This window comes from Equus asinus, unplaced genomic scaffold (genome assembly GCF_041296235.1).
Source record: "Equus asinus isolate D_3611 breed Donkey unplaced genomic scaffold, EquAss-T2T_v2 contig_800, whole genome shotgun sequence".
NCBI lineage: Eukaryota > Metazoa > Chordata > Mammalia > Perissodactyla > Equidae > Equus > Equus asinus.
The window spans coordinates 1,406,170-1,411,088 of record NW_027225517.1 but is presented as its reverse complement, the minus strand read 5'-3'; the positions used below and the strand labels follow the sequence as shown (position 1 = coordinate 1,411,088).

General features: G+C 35.3%; 1 pseudogene; it reads left to right on the top strand.

The window, feature by feature from the left end:
• The first annotated feature begins 3,106 nt into the window (after window positions 1-3,106).
• LOC139044315 (olfactory receptor 5AN1-like) lies at window positions 3,107-4,167 on the top strand (annotated as a pseudogene).
• Window positions 4,168-4,919: the final 752 nt, after the last annotated feature.

The window sequence follows — 4,919 nt, the reverse complement described above, 5'->3', positions numbered from 1 at the left end:
TAAAGCCTGAATAATATCCCATTGTTAAACATATAATTTATGTTATTTATACATATTTATACGTATACTTGTCATTCATATTATTTATATATTTATAGTATGATTTCTTCATTCGTCAACGGACACTTAGATTGTTTCAATGTCTTGCCTATTATAAATAATACTGCAATGAACATGAGAGTGCACATATATTTTGGTGATTACATTTCCTTTGGATATATACCCAGGTATGGAATTGCTGGGTTATATGACAGGTCTGTTTTAAATTTTTTTAGGAAACTATGGTTTCCATAGTAACCACACCAATTTACATTCTCACAACAGTACACATGGTTCTGTTTTCTCCACATTCTCACCTGCAGTTATTATCTCTTGTCTTTTTGATGATAGCCACTCTAACAGGTGTGAGTTGATATCTTATTGAGTTTGATTTGCAATTCCCTGATGATTAGTGATGTTAAGCACATTTTCATGTATGTGTTGGTATTTTGGATGTCTTCTTTGGAAAAATATCTAATTAGATTCCATGCCAAAATTTTAATTGGATTATTTATTTTCTTGTTATCGAGTTGTATGGGTTCCTTATATATTTTGGATATTAAGACCCTGTCAGATAGGTGATTTACAAATAATTTCTCTCATTATGTAGGATGCTTTTTCATTTTGTTTAGCACTTCTTTTGCCATGCAGAAGCTTTTTAGTTTGATATAATCTCTCTTGTTTACTTTTGATTTTTTTGGCTTGTGGTTTAGATGTGATGTCCAAAAAATCATACCCAATCCATGTTCATTTTTTCCCTATGTTTTATTCTAGGGGTGTTATGGTTACAAGTCTCACATTTAAGTCTTTAATTCATTTTGAGTTTTTTTTTTTTTTGGTGGGGGGGTGGTGGTGGGAATGGGATCCAGTTTCATTCTTTTACAGGTGAATATCCAATTTTCCCAGCACCATTTATTGAAGTGACTGTGTTTTTTCTATTGAGTATTTTAGGATCTCCTGTCAAATGTTAGTTGACCATATATGCACAATTTTATTTCTGGGCTCTTGATTCTGTTCCATTGGTCTATGTATCAGTTTCTATGCCAGTATCATATGATTTTGATTACTCTAGTTTTGTAATGTAGTTTGAAATCAGGAAAGGTAATATCTCTTGGCCAGCTTTATTCTTCTTTCTCAGGATTGCTTTGTCTATTCAAGTTCTTTTGTGGTTCCATACAAATTTTAGGATTGTTTCTTCTATCTCTGTGAAAAATATCATTGCAATCTTGATAGAAATTGCATTGGATATATGATGGCTTTTGATAGTATGGGCATTTCACCAATATTAATTCTTCTAGTCCATGAACATGGGATACCTTTCCATTTACTTGTATTTTTTTTCAATTTCTTTCGTTGATGTCTTATAGTGTTCAGTGAAGAGACCTTTCACCTTCTTGGTTAAATCTACCACTAAGTATTTTGCTGTTTTTGATACTATTGTAAATGGGATTTTCTTTATTTCATTTTCCTAGAATTTGTGTAAGTATATAGAATGCTTATTTTGTATCCTGAAACTTTACTAATTTCATCGATTAGGTCTAACAGTTTTTTGGTGACATTTTTAGAGTTCTCTACAAATAAAATCATGTCATCTGCAAATAGACACAATTTCAAGTCTTTTCTTCCACAACTTTGATGCCTTATATTATTTTTCTTTGACTTGATTGCAGTGGCTGGGGTCTATTACTATTTTGAATGGGAATGAGGAGAATGGTCATCTTTGTCTTCTTCTTGATCTTTCAAAAAAACTTTCAACTATTCACCATTGAGTATGTTATTGGGTATCAGCTTGTTATATATGAGCTTTAGTATGTTGAGGTTAGCTCCTTCTATACCTAATTTATTGAGAGTTTTTATCACGAATGGTGTTGAATTTTGTCAAATGATCTTTGTTCATTTATTGAGGATTATATGATTTTTATATTTCATTCTATTAATATGATGTATTACATTTGTTAATTTTTGTATATTGAACTATTCTTACATTCTAGGAAAGAACCGTACTTGACCATGGTGTATGATCCTTTTCATCTGCTGATGAGCTGAGTAATTTACTTGTTAGTATTTTGACGAAAATTTTAAAATCTGTATTCATCAGGGATATTGACCTATAGTTTTCTTTTCTTGTAGTGTCCTTATCTGGCTTTGGTATCAATGCTGGACTTATAAAATGAGTTTGGAAATGCTTCTTCCCCTTGAACTTTTTGGAAGAGTTTGAGAAGGATCAGTGTTAATTCTTCTCTAAATATTTGGTAGAATTCCCATGCAACCATCTGGTCCTGGGCTTTTCTTTGTTGGGAGGCTTCAATTACTGATTTGATCTCCTTACTTGTTATTGGTTTCTTCAGGTTTTCTATTTCTTCATGATTCAGTTTTCTATGTTGTATGTTTCTAGTAATTTACCTATTTCTTCTAGGTTGTTTCATTTTTGGAAGAAACCATAGGACAAGGGGAGTCCTTTTGTTTTGGCACTGTGTGAGCAGGGGGCAGGGCAATAGGGTCAGAGTGCTGCTACTCCTCTACTGTTCTAGTGTGGTCCTTCTCATTTTACATGGTCCATGGGGATGCTTCAGCTTCATAAGCACATTTAGGATTTTCACCACGATATCTTTTCTATGAATAGTTACCAGTTGTTCTGGTAAAGCTGACTGAAGTCAAGAACAACTTATTTTGCTGTCTTGATGATGTCACTCGGAATGAAAACTCTAAGGTCTGAACCCTTAATCACAGTACTTTTCTGTTTACTAAGACACAAAATATCCTAAAATTGAGAAAAGAATTGGGGTCAATAGTTAGTTGTAATAGCTTCCCTTTGGAATAGTTATCAGTAAATCTTCAAATATCATTTTTAATTTTCATGACCTCATGAAATAATTGAGAACCTGTAGCACAAGTCAGGTACTTTTTGATATTCAATATGAAAAACTGGGGTCTTTCCATCAGCACGGTGAAGTATTTCCCCCTTTCCACTGATGAATGGAGGGAAAAAAATGGCACTAATGAAAATTGTAAAGCTACTAATTTACCTGAATATTGTCTATTTTCTGATTTTAGAAACACCAAGTCAATGGTTTGTGGAGGAAATATTACAGATATCAACCCTTTCATCCTCTTGAGATTCTTGGATTTCCCTGAAATCATAGTAGCGTTCTCTGTTGTATTCCTGTTGACCTAGGTTATGAGTCTAATGTGATACCTGTGCCTCATCCTCTTAGTAAGGATGGACTCCCACCTCCACACACCCATGTACTTCTTCTTCAGTATTCTGCCCTTAATGATATCTATATGTGACCTCCACAGTTCCCAAGATGCTCTCTAACTTCTTCCAGGAGCAGCAAACTATCACCTTTGTGGGTTGTGTTATTCATGACTCTGCCTTCTCAACCATGGGACTAAGTGAGTCTTGTCTCATGACAGCTATGGCTTATGACCAATATGCTGCTTTTGTAGACCACTTTTCTATTCAATCGTCTACTCACCCACCCTCTGTGTTTGGATGGTACTGAGGTCCTATATGGATGGACTCTCTGGTTCTATATCCCAATTGTGTGTCATGCTTCAGCTCCACTTCTGTGAGCCTAATGTCACCAACTACGTCTTCTGTGACATGCCCCAAGTGTTAGTCCTGTCTTGCACTAACAATTTCTTTGTACAACTCATGACTGCTATATTAGCAATGATCTTTGGGATAATAAATGCCTTAGCTATTATGATATCCTATGGCTATATTGTCATCTACATTATGAAGAACACTTCAGCTACAGTACTGTCCAAAACTTTCAACACCTATGCTTCTCACCTTACAGCAGTGACCCTCTTCTAGCCCTCAAATATCTTTTTCTATTTGAGTTCCAGCTCTAGTAGCTCCCCCAGCTTTGATAGATTTGCATCAGTCTTCTACTCTGTGGTGATTCGCACGTTGAATACTTGATTCATAGTCTGAGAAACAAGGAAATCAAAGTCGCCTTGAAGAGGTTTGCAAGAGAAGAGAGAGTATTCCTGAAGTCACGGAGTATAAGATTTCTGACCAATTTGTCTTGTCAGAATCACTTTAATCCACAAAAGTATGCACACTACTGCACTATAACAAAACTCATACTGCCTTTGGGCAAAGAAGGCTTAATTTAACACAGATAATATGAGGAAATAGAACAATAGGTGACTCAATGCCACACAAACACTATAACTTTAGGTCCTGGAGGTTCATTACTTTCATCTTACATGAGGAGTGACCTCATCATTTATTATTTTTTCTGAAAGTATTTGTGAAACATTAAAGTTTAAAAACTTGTTGCTTCTTTTTGCTACTGAGATTGACCTCTGTCCAATTGCAGGCCTCTGGCATTGAAGGCAAGATAATTGACAGAGGCTCCTGGGGGTGTACTAACTTTGTCTCCCAAATATTTTGATGCAGCATTATCTAAACATGGTGGTGACCAATGTATGGTCTGTGTTTCTGAACAGAATGGGAATGAACAGAGAGAGGGGGTGTGCCTTTAGAGAGAAACAAAGCTATAGAGTTGGCCTGGTTGTGCCTCATGGAAGACCAGTCTGAGATAGCTAACATTTGTCTAAGGTCTCTTTCAAAGGTAATCATCTAATAAGTTTTTAGTTACATCCTAGTCTCCACCAGCTTTGGTCTAAGGAATGAGGTGATTTAAATGATAAAAGGAATCAATGAAGCATCTGTTCCACTCAGTGCCGTTTGTTTATGATTCTGATGAATTAGTTTCTTGCATCTAGTGTCCAGTTGGAATTTCTGCTGGGAAATGATATTAAAAATCCATGTCACAGCCAATAGCAGTTTCTGATATTATGAAATGCAAACCTCTCTTTCTATCCTCCATTCAATCTAGAAAGTTTGTCCTTGGTTAACATAG